Genomic DNA, 12,442 nt, shown 5'->3' on the forward strand with positions numbered 1-12,442 from the left:
GAAATGCCAAGAGAAGCTGAATGGGACCTTTCTTAGTCTCTCCCGCTGGGGTGGGGGGTTTTCAGAAGCCACAGAAACAACACCCTGCGTAATGTTGGTCTCGCAGCCCTGTCAGCTCCACCACCCGATGCTGTGGTCGCAGAGGCTCCAGGGCAGACAGAGCAGCCCTCCAGAGCCTGGGCAGCCTTCAACAGCAACTGTGCTACAGTCCCATTGGCCTGTGTTTGGGGGGGGGTGCTCAGAATCTTAGGTATTTCCACTTGTTTGTTTATTTATTCATTTAACACACTTTTACTGATAGATGAAATGAGACAAGTTCATTCGAGGGGGTAGATGGACAGGTGAGTAGAGACAATGGCTCCAAAATAGAGCGGTGATCAGGGGAAGGAGCCCTCGCTTCTTCCTGATGTTGAGAAAGAAGATGACTTTTACATTTATTTATTTATTTATTTATTTATGTTTCCTGTGTTGGGTCTCCGTTTCTGTGCGAGGGCTTTCTCCAGTTGCAGTGAGCAGGGGCCACTCTTCATCGCGGTGCGCGGGCCTCTCACTGTCGCGGTCTCTCTTGTTACGGAGCACAGGCTCCAGACGCGCAGGCTCAGTAGTTGTGGCTCACGGGCCTAGCTGCTCCGCGGCATGTGGGATCTTCCCAGACCAGGGCTCGAACCCGTGTCCCCTGCATTGGCAGGCAGACTCTCAACCACTGTGCCACCAGGGAAGCCCCAAGAAGATGACTTTTGAGCTCCTTCAGAGAGGGGGATGGTTGCATGTGGCTGTGAGTGGGATGCCCTGGTGGGAGAGAGGGTGTGCCTGTAAGAAGGTGAGGAAGGAAGAGGAGCCAGACTCGGGGGCCCTGGAGTGCTGGGCTAAAGCATGCCACCTTCTCTGAGCCCTCAGGCTGGGCCGGGAAGCACCCCACCGCCCTGCCACGAGCCTACAGTGCTGGTGCATTCTTGTTGCTGCCGTCATTCCAGACTGCAAGTCTCTTGGTCAGATTTTCCTGGGCATCTCTGCGACCCAGAGCCAGGCTAGGCACTGAGCATGCGCTCACGGAATTTTAGTTGAAAGCATGGATTCTGGAGCCACACTGGAGCCAGAACCCAGACTGGGTTCTGATCTGAACTCTGCTTCTCACTAGCTCTGACCTTGGGCAAGTTATCTGACCTCTCTTTGCCTTAGTTTTCTCACCTTAAAATGAGGGTAATATAATAATAGTACCTATCTCTTTTGGTGAGGAGTACACGAATTAATATACATAAAGGGCTTAGAAATCTGTGGGGTGCATAGTAAGCATTATCTAAAATTATTAGCTGTTTTTATTATTCTACTGAGTTTGGCTTTTATCTTGACGATGGAAAGCCATCAGTGACAAGTGTTTCTTCCCAAAATGAAAAGAACTTTACTGCTTTGCCTGATTTTACTTACACATGTCCACCATAAAATAGTTAAAGCATTATAAGTACAAGGAAGCAAGAGGGGAAAATTACCTTTCACGCTGACCGTCAGATAACTATCATTTACATGACCATCTTTTTTTAGATACCATCTTTTTAGATACCATCTTAGAGACCATCTTTTTTTGATTGTCATTATTCAAGGTTTCTGCATTTGTAGATTCACCTACTCACTAAGTTGGCTTGCAATCCTGAAATCAATGCTCATGGCACTCTTGTGGTCATTTGCAGACACGCGCAGAGCAAAAGATTTGAGTCTCCCCACAAGCGGCTTAATATCATCAAAACAAACAACCCAATCAAAAAATGGGTGGAGACCTAAATAGACATTTCTCCAAAGAAATCATACAGATGGCCAAGAGGCACGTGAAAAGATGTTCAACATTGCTAATTTTAGAGAAATGCAAATCAAAACTACAATGAGATATCACCTCACACTAGTCAGAATGGCTATGACGAAAAAATCCACGAACAACAAATGTTGAAGAGGGTGTGGAGAGAAGGGAACCCTCCTACACTGTTGATGGGAATGTAAATTGGTGCAGCCACTATGGAGAACAGTAGGGAGGTTCCTTAAGAAACTAAAAATAGAGCTACCACAGGATCCTGCAATCCCACTCCTGGGCATATACATGGAGAAAAACATGGTCCGAAAGGATACATGCACCCTAATGTTCATTGCAGCGCTGTTTACAATAGCCAAGACATGGAAGCCACCTAAATGTCCATCGACACTGCCTTCTTGTTTCAGCTCCCCTATGTCAACAAGTGTCCTTTTTACAGTCTATTTAATGTCATGATGTTTGCATTTTTGTGCTTTTTGTCAGTGATTTCACTGTGATGTGCCTTACAGAGACAACGCGTGTGTTAGATATGCTTCGTTCAGGCAAGACTTACAGGGCTATTGGCCATGAGTGCAATGTTAATGAATCAGCAGTACATATTAAATAAGGTGTTTTGATAGAAACACACATACAGCAAGGTTACGTACTGACAGGTTGACGAGAAAGTTGTGACCAGAGGCTCACAGGCACCAATGCTGTATTTCTCCTAGGAACAATGGTTCAGTGCTCACAAAATAAATTCAGTGTTTGTGGAACTTTATAGAACTTAACTACTGTTAATAACAAGAATGAACAGTACTTTTCTAGATACACAGATGTATACCATCTAGAACATACCTTCCACGTTCTTTTGACACCTTTTAAAAAATATTCATACACTATTATGTGAAAAACACCTTTCCAGACCCATAGACACAGGTCTCAAGACGGTTGCACCTCCACGAGCATTCTTTTACTTATTAACCTACTGATGGACAGTTTGGTTGTTTCCGATTATTCACTATTATAAACAACATTAAGATAAACAGCCTTATTGCTAATAATAAAATAGCCACATTTATTCAGCACTTACTATGGGCGCAGCCCTCTGCTAAGAGTTTTGTAAGTATTATCTCACTGAATTTTATTTATAAACAAGTATACAGATAAATTTACATTTATATAAATCATATTTATGAATTTTATAAGTATCATCTCATTGAATATTATCTCACAACGAGCCTATGAAAGTCGTGTTATTATGATGCCCCCTTTACAGTTGAGGGCACTGATGCTTAGAGATGTTAAGTAACTCTTCCAGGGTCACATGGCATGAAACCAGGTCTCTCTGACCTCTGATGCCTCACTCTTAACCACTGTGCTCTGTTGCCTTCTTATACATACAATTCCAGGCACTTTTTGATTGTTTCCTTAGGATACCTATTTAGAAGTGGACTGCTGAGTTGAAGGGTATGCCCATTTGAAAATGTTGGTACATACAGTTAAACCTCCCCTCCAGAAAATGTATCAATTCACAATCCACTAACAGTGCTCCAGTGTCCCTGTGTCCCATTCCTCATTTCCCCAGGTTTTCCCATGCTTTGAAATAGGCACCTGGACTTCCCTGGTGGCGCAGCGGTTAAGAATCTGCCTGTCAATAAAGGGGACACGGGTTTGAGACCTGGTCCTGGAAGATCCCACATGCCGTGGAGCAACTAAGCCTGTGCGCCACAACTACTAAGACTGTGCTCTAGAGCCCACGAGCTACAACTACTGAGCCTGCGTGCCACAGCTACTGAAGCCGTGCACCTAGAGCTCATACTCTGCAACAAGGGAAACCACCGCAATGAGAAGCCTGCGCACCGCAACGAAGAGTAGCCCCCGCTCACTGTAACTAGAGAAAGCCCACACGCAGCAACGAAGACCCAACGTAGCCAAAAATAAACAAATTAGTTAAAAAATAAAAATAAATTTAAAAAAATTATAAAACAAGAAATAGGCACCCAAACATACAACTTGATTCTTTAATGTACATCCTTTGACTACTGGTGACTACCCTTCATACGCTTAATATGCCCTGCATTTTGTCTTTTGCAAATTGAAATACTTTTCTTAGCTTGTTATAATCTTTTAACCTTGATTATTGTGTTCTTTGCCCATGGGGTCTTTAATTATTTTCTTTCATGATTTCTGGATTTAGTTTTCTACTTAAGGAGGCATTCTCCATTCCCAGTATGACATAAATGTTCCCTCATTGTTTTTCTTCTAGTACTTTTCTGGTTTCATGCTTTTTCTTCACCTAGGAAATATTTTGATGTGAGGACTGAATTATGGATCTAGTTTCATTCTTTTTTTTCCATCTACAAATAGCTAACTGGTTGTCTTTATAGCATGTCAGGAATCATCAGCCTTTTTGTCTCTAATTCTAAACACCACGCTCACTTACACCTGCTTCTGGGTGCTCTGTTCAGGTCCACTGAGCTACACTTTACCAACACTGAATTTTTCTAGGCTATTCATCCACGTTTATCTTTCCAGATGTACTTTATAATCATTTTATTACAAAATTTTGTTGAGATTTTAATTGGGATTTCATTTAACTTATAGACTAATCCACAATGACTTCCTAAGTTTATTCTTGGAATTTTACGCCTCTATTTCTTTGGAGACTGGGGTCTTTTCCCTCTGTGCTTCCTAACTGGCTCATTTTGGTGCCACCTTCTTCACGGATCCTTTCCCAAACAACCCTTCAGGAAACGATCACTCCCTACCCCAACACTGTGCCTTTCCCATGTCATTCCTACATTTTTACCCTGAATGACAATTATTAGTGAGACGGTGGGCTCTTGGAAGGCAGAGGCCCTGCATGGCCTGTTTGTGCATCTCTTGCCACATCTGACAGGTGGTCAAGGCCATGGAGACATTTGTAGAACGAATGAATAAATGAACGAAAGACATCTTCCTAGAAAGCTGAAAGTGAAGTGAAACAACCGTCATAAAAGTCTACTCTTCCACGGACTTTCATTAGAAAACAAAATGTTTGTCTTTGGCTAAATCCCCGACACCACGTCAGAATCAGAGAAGTGGTAGCTGCTAGATTGCTGTGCCATGTACAACCTGCCCCAGCCCCTCTCCCCAGAGACCTCCATCCTCACCGAGCAGCCTTGGCACTTCTCAGGGAGGCTCTCGAGGCCTTGAGAACCCTCCAGAAGAAGGAGCACAGGCATTCACCGTGTGTCTGCTGCTCTGCTAGGCTTTTTGAAAAGCACTTTCCTGCAAGATACAAAAACCCTGAAAGGCTGGTATCACTAGTCCCATTTTGCAGATGCAGAAACTGAGGCTCAGAGAGATGGAACCCTGAGCTAGTAACTGACAGGACTGGCAGGAGCTCAGGCTGTGGGACTCTAAAGGCCTTGCCTCTCGCACAGTAATGTCCAGAGCCCAGAGTCTGGGAGGCTGAGGGGCTACGCCCAGAGAGGAGCCCCCCACGGAGTCGGAGAGAGAGGGTCCTGCCCTCACTGAGCCAAGATAGTCCCTAGAGAACTTTTCTCCCCCCAGAGCAGCTGTGATCCCTATGGATTGTTCCTGAAGAGCATCGGACTTGGGTCAAAGAGCCACTGTCCGGGCTGCGGATGTATGACACAGGCTGTATTGTCACTAAGGGACTGCGGAGGGGAGGGGGTGGAGGTGGAAGGTTTGCCATGGGGTAAGGGGCTGGTCTCCAGCACACATCTGGGGACGCCCTTCCGTTTTCCTCCTCCCAGCCTGCCCAGGGCTGGTGTTCCTTGACTTGGCCCTGCAGGCCCCTCCTGGGAGTCCGGCCAAGCAGCAACTTCCTTATGGGGCTGGCAGCTGCCGGGCAGGCCTCGGCTTTCTTCTAAGCATAGATCAAAGCTCCAGTTTCTCATGAAGGAGCGTGGGTTGGGGACCAATACATTTACTGGTCTTGGCTCCACGTCTGGCCGCGGGTGGGCCCCAGGGACATGGAGATGAGTAACCCCCTGGTTTCTTGCCTCATGGCTCTATTCTGCTCAGGAGGCAGATTGTAAGGAAAGTTTCCAGCCCCACCTTGGTGCCACGGTAGAGCTATCTAAGTGCTGGGGGAGCCCAGACTGGGAGAGAGTGGGGAAGGGGTTGAGCAGGTAGCAAGCTGTGAAGGTTGGAAGTCAGGCTAAGGCACGTGGACTTCACTCTGTGGACAAAGGGAGACATCGCACATTTTGAAGCGAGAATCTCCCACGATCAGATCTGTGCTTTAGAAACGGACCAACTAGGTATATTTATTTTCAATAATCACGTATGACTTTTAAGGTGAAAATTAAAGTATCTCCGTTTTTCAAAAACAATACGAAACCTAAGGAAACACAGAGCAGGTGCATATGAACCTGGGTGAACCCCTTACCTGTACGATGCCAGTGAATGGAAAGCGCCCTGGACTTGGGGTGAGAGACCCAGGTTCATGTTCAAGCCCCTGCCACTGACTTGCTGGGTGACCTTGAACAAATTACTTCCCCATCTCGACCTCAGTTCCCTTGCCTGTAAAATGGGAATTCTGTCACCCAATACACAGGGCTGTCATCAGGACAAAACCGGATGTCAAAGAACATTGTACGTTTGTACAAACTTGACAAAGGTAAAGCATTAAGGTGAGGCTCTGGAAGGCTCTCTATACGCACCCAGGGACATTTCAGACACCCAGCTGCCCTGCTGCAAACTCACCACCCAGCAATTTCTTGGGAAGTCTCTCTCAGCTGTTCCAGCTCAAATTCAAGCCTGTCCTGTAAAAACACGGCCCCATCCAGAGAAGCAATCGCCCATGTGTTCGGTGGGCCACCTGCCCGCCAGGTCCAGCCTGCTGGGCTGGGAACATCAACACTGGCCCCTTCCTGGTGAGAGAAGGAACAGGGAGCCGGCTTGTTCTCTGAGAGCAGAGGACTGGCCGGTGATGGGGAACATTTTAAGGTGGGACGGTTCTTCCTGCACTGTTGGCAGCTGTCTACATAAGCCGTCCATTGTGTGCAGCCCCCAAGGCCAGCGGGCCTGAGAGGCTAGGCTAAAATTAGTGTAAAATGTGCACCCGCCAGAGACACAGAACATCCGAAGGTCAGATGCCTGCAGCCGGCCGCCCAGGCAGGAGCAGGGGAGCGGGCACAGAACAGCTGTGGTAGCAGCTGCCTCTGGTTCCTCCCGGGCGTGGGGACGACAGCCCTGCCCAGAGACCTGGCTCCATAGCTCAGCTTGAGTGAAAAAATAGGATGCGGAGTACAATCCCAAATATGTTTTTGAAAAATCTGTGTATGTGCATAGGAGAAAAGGTGGGAGAGGAATTCCCTGACTATCTAAGAGGCAGTGTCAAATGTGCAACAGCGGCTGAAACTTTTCCTTTTTCTGTACCTTCCAAAATGTTCTCAGTAAATATGTATTACTTTTTCAATCAGAAGGAAACACAACAAAGATACTGTCAATTATATGTTTATATTAAATATAATTTAGTATACATTTTAAATTTATAGAAGTGATTACATTGTATATACTTACAGTCATATGTATGTGTAAATGTGTCTGTATATCTAGTCCTCCAGTGTGGACAGCTTTGAATCCTAGAAGGTCAAGCTGGAGAGATCAACATTCTCCAAGTCTTCCTTTTATGGAGGAAACTGAGGCCCCAGAAGCAAAGCAGGAAGCCGAGAAACCACGTTTCACTGAGCCGCGATCTGAATGGGAGTTTCCCCAAACCTTGCTCACTTTAATCCTGTTGTTTTTATTCCCACTTTATGGAGATGGAAACTGAGGCACAGAATTGCTTTACCCAACGGTGCCCAGCTAGGAAGCCACAGAGCTAAGCCCCAGCCCTAGTTTCCCATGCATAGCCCACAGAGCTGGAAGGAAGGGAGGAAGGATCTTTGAAAAACACCGGCTCTCTGAAGCCTCAAACATCCAGAAAGCCATCCCGTACAGGAGCACGTTTTAAACTGTCTTTCCTAAGCCCCTCTTGGGTGGTGCAGGCCTCCCCTGCCTCCCCTGCCTCTGGGAGCCTTTGAAGGAATGGGTGACAGAGAGGTGTGGGGACACAAAGGTCAAGGCATCCTCCCTTTCTCGATGTGGGACAGGTTGGGTGGGGAAGGCTTGCAGGGGAAGGCGGGCAGGTGCCAGGTCTTTGGAACAGGAAGGGTTGGCCAGGGAAGCTCCCTTTCAAACTCTGCCTTCCTTATCTGGTCCCCTCCAGCCTTCCAGTGCTCCAGACCTGGCAGAGCCTCGAAGCAACTCCACGTGCCAGCACCCGAGGCCTTCGCTTCAGCTGTAACCTCTGTCTGCAGTGCCTGTCCCTGTGCCCATTTTCTGTCCCTGCTCTTTCAGGGATCAACGTATCCATGCATCTGTGCATTCTAGTTAGTGAACACATTTTTACTGAGTGCCTACTATGTGCTAGAGCAAGACAGACATGGTCCCAATCCTGTTGGTGCCTCTAGTTCTTAGAGAGTGCTTAGTGTTTAGGCTATGCCAGGTCCTTCAAGAGTGGGCTCTGAGGCCAGACTGCCCAGGTTTGGCCTGGCTAGGCCACTTGCCAGCTGTGTGTACCTTGGACAGTTACTCAGCCTCTCTGTGCATCAGTTTTCCTCATCTGTAAAAGAGGATGGTGACAGCACTTGCCTCATAGCATTGTTGTGTAGGTGAAACGTAAATCCATATAAAACTCTTACAGCAGTGCCGGGCACATAGTAAGTGCTCAATAATCATTAGTTATTATAAGTATTCTTATTCTTATTATCATCTGGCTCAGATTCCCTCCTTATGACAGGCCCCTGCTCCTGCCTTCTGACTGCCCCTCCTCTACGGCCCCTTAGCACTTTGAATGCCCTCCCCACCCCGTTAGAGCATCTGTAGATATCTGATATGGGCCTTTAAGGTCTGCCCACCTCTTTCTCTGTACTTGGGGCAGGATCCATGTTTATTCATCTCTATCCCAGGCCCCAGCACAAACACAGCAATAACGTTTCCCTGACTAATTCTGAGTTTGTGGGTAACACATGCCCTCAACTCAAAGCAAGAAAGGCATCAGGGCTTCCCTGGTGGCGCAGTGGTTGAGAGTCCGCCTGCCGATGCAGCGGACGCGGGTTCGTGCCCGGTCTGGGAAGATCCCACATGCCGCAGAGCGGCTGGGCCCGTGAGCCATGCCCGCTGAGCCTGCGCATCCAGAGCCTGTGCTCCGCAACAGGAGAGGCCACAACAGTGAGAGGCCCGTGTACCACAAAAAAATAAATAAATATCCTTCAAAAAAAAAAAAAAAAAAAAAAAGAAAGGCATCAGAAACCCCTTGCTGCTGGGCACTAGAAGTTGCACATCTGGCCGTATCTCAGAGCTCACTGATGTTCCTCTTAAACTGTGAAGCCTGGCCTGGATCTGACCCTCCTGAGCTGACAAGGGGGCAGGTGCAGGCTTCCTTGGATGCTCCTCTGTGATGGGGAGCTCTGCAGAGCAGGTCGTTGTAAACACGAACACAGATGCCTCACCAAGCAGGAGGTTTCCCGCGGTGATGCCTGCGTACCTGCTGGCCCCTCTGCCTGGAACGCCCGCGCTGCCTTCCACGATTCTCCTGACCTGACGAATCCCCACTGATCCTTCCACGCTCCCTCTTCCACAGCTCTGCTCCTTTCTTACAGTGTGTTGCTATCTGTTTACACATCCCTTCTGCAGAAGGGACCATCTTATTCCTGTCGGGGCCCCCAGTGTCTGCCAGTGCCTGGAACAGAGGAGGTGTCAGGAAAGTTCTGCTGAATGAACTTTTCAAAGGAAAATGAAGTCCATGGGCCTGCCTGCCTGTTGAGGCACAGGTACGAACTGTTCATGCCACCCTTGAACCAAAAAACCCACAGGCCTTTCCAGGCCACCTGCTCCATCACTGGGACGTGAGCTGGTAGAGCAGCACAGAATATAAGCTGCCCACGTGACGGGCACCGAGCTGGCCTTTCACACGGGCTCTGGCATCTGATTCTGGAACCACCCGAGGGGGTGGGTATTTAGGAGATGAAGGCCCTGAGGCACAGGCGGTTACACTGCTCCCCAGGGGAGTGACAGGGCAGGGCCGGAGCCCAGCGCTCTCGGGTCCCAGAGCCTACTCTTTCTTCTGTCCCAGGAGAGACAACAGATGTGAAGGCGTTCTGAGTTCTGCCAAGAGAGGAAACTGTAAAACTACGCGACTGTGGAGTGTTACCCATCACACAGAAAACAACTCTAGCGGGGGAGCCTCCTCCTTGTGTAGTGGAGAGGACGGGAGAAGGCTGAGAAGGGCCTCGGTAACAACGCTGCATCCTTACATGATGCTGCCCTGGGCGAGGCGGCCCACCGTTCTTCAGGGGCGGTGGAGGAGGGGAGCTGCGTGCGGCGGGAAGAGGGGTTCTAATGGCCAGGCCAGCAGCCCTCCACTAGAGAAGCCCCCGGCACAGGACGGGGACCCCAGCGCCCCTGTGGCTGCTCTTCATCGGGAGACCTGAAGGGCCCCGGTGGGGCACAGACCCTTCAGTGAGGGGCGTCCTGCCCTGGGCCTCCCATGGCCAATGTTCAGTAGGTTCCGACACGAGCCCCTCCTCTTTGCTCTCAGCCTCTCCCTGGGCCCCAGAGGCCTCTCTTGGCACCACGGAGCTGACCATCTCCTTTACTTCCTTGATCATAAAGGGCCTACCCCGAGCTCCTTGACCTGGCATTCAAAGGCCCACCCACTTCTCCCAGCCTCACTTCTCCTCACTCCTCCTCTGGGCCTACACCCCAGTCACTCCCCCTTTGTACATGCTGTCTCCTCAGCCTAGAACGCCCTTCTTCCTTTTTTTTTTTTTTTTAACCTGGTGAACTTCTATTCATCCTTCAAAGCCCAGTTCAAGTGTCATCTTCAAATGGTCTTCCCTGAACCACCCCACAACCAAACCCAGACAGAATGGACCCCTCCTGCCTTCACAGGTTTCTTGTACTGTGGCTATTTGCACATCATCTCCTCCTTCGGATGGGAAGCTTTTTCAGGGCAATGATGTGCTTTATTCCTCTCTAGGCCTCAGGGCCCTCCTGGTCTCATCTCCTGGGCAGCTCTCCCAGCCTGCCCTGAAGATCTGCCCATGAGCTTTGGCCCTGCACTCACTCCCACACGAACGAAGGCCTCACTGTTACGGTAACCTAGCCTCCCACCCTGTGTTGCCCGTCACCCAGCTTGATCTTCACACCCACACTCTGCTGCGGGACTGCCCATGCTCTCAGCATGTGGGCAGCCTTTGCCCTTCCCATCTGGGCACCAGAGCCTACAGTGACCGTGGTGTGCCGTCCAGCCGTGACGGGGCAGGTGCAGGGCTGGTGACTGTCCATGCTTGAGTTCGACCTCAAGCACAGTTTGCTGGAAGGGACACAGGTCCTGGGCTCAAATGCATACATGCACACGCACGGCACACGCAAAGCCCAGCCCAGGCTCTCCATGGAGGTCCATGGAGCAATCAAACAGGAGACGAGCCCTAGGGAAGTGGCAGACAGCTGCTGTCCCCACCATTCCTCCTCCTAGCCCATGGCCTTGGCCAGAGGCTAGAAGAGCTGGCTCTGAGTCCAGTTCACTGAATCCTATTCCCTCACTTTCACACAGGGAAACAGAAACCCAGAAAGGCAGGTTCTTGCCTGAGATTTTCCTGAGCAGTAAAGGCTGACACGGTGTCAGAACCAGTTCCCTGGCTTCTGTCCGAGGACACGTTCCTAGCGCCATATACTGCCATTGGTAGAAACGGCAGCTGCAGGACTCTGGACATCTGGTAGCTTTGTCCTGAAGTCCTGGTAGCGTGTGAGGCTCCGTTCTCCTGCCAAGACTGGAGTCAGCCCCACCTACCTCTTGGCCACAAACGTGCCCATGGTCCTAGGGCTGTGCTGAAACTGTTCCATGCCCCGTGGTGTGAGGGAGCAATGGGGGGCTTACCTGCCAAGAGCCAGCCGTGGTCTCATGGTCGAGACATGACAGAGGTTTTTAAGAGCTCGCAGGGCTGTGTTGGAAGGAGGCCTGTGGGAAGTAGAGAATGTGAGAATATTATGCCACTGCCATCTGTCAGTTTGCACTTGAGTTTGAAAAATGCATCCCCAGATAGGGAGCACAGCCTTGCTGAGAGGAGCCTCACAGCCAAGCTCCAGCCACCACCCCATCTCCAACAGGGTCATCACAGGGTCAAGATCAGACACCCCTGGGGATGCCACCGTAGCCTAACCACCCACTCACAGAGCTGGAAGTCTGGAGTCAACGGTCCCTATTGAACCCCCTGTGTTCTATTTCTGCTCTCTGGCTGAAAACCTCTCACTTTCAAGCACTCCTTGGGGAAAACATCCCCTCACAGGCTCCCTGAGCACCATTCGTCATAATTCACTCATTTTTTTCTTCCGTTACCCATTCATTCATGCCAGCATTCCATAGACACTTGGGAAATCTCTTAGATGCTGGTGTTAGGTCTCATAGAGACAGCCATGGAAAGGGGCAGCTCAGGTCTAGTAAGTCACTTGTAGACCCAGGACCAATGCCACAGCTCCCAATCCCCAGCCTGGTGGGTTTCCTCTCTCCTCTGAGTGACCTCTGTGCCAGACACTGGGCAAAGCACTTCACACGACATGCAGTACTGCAGGACGCTTCCCACCATTTTTAGCACGAGGACCCCT

General features: G+C 49.6%; 1 long non-coding RNA gene across 1 annotated transcript in view; it reads right to left on the reverse strand.

The window, feature by feature from the left end:
* Nucleotides 1-475: 475 nt before the first annotated feature.
* The window catches only part of LOC307183255, a 345,629-nt gene continuing 333,662 nt past the window's right edge, over nucleotides 476-12,442 (reverse strand). Inside the window, exons 3-4 of the long non-coding RNA XR_013827436.1 lie at nucleotides 11,718-11,798; nucleotides 476-789 (exon numbers count right to left, since the gene is read on the reverse strand). This is a non-coding gene — a long non-coding RNA (uncharacterized lncRNA). The remainder of the gene's footprint in view (nucleotides 790-11,717; nucleotides 11,799-12,442) is intronic.

This window comes from Stenella coeruleoalba, assembly GCF_951394435.1.
Source record: "Stenella coeruleoalba genome assembly, chromosome: 1".
In the NCBI taxonomy this organism is placed as follows: domain Eukaryota; kingdom Metazoa; phylum Chordata; class Mammalia; order Artiodactyla; family Delphinidae; genus Stenella; species Stenella coeruleoalba.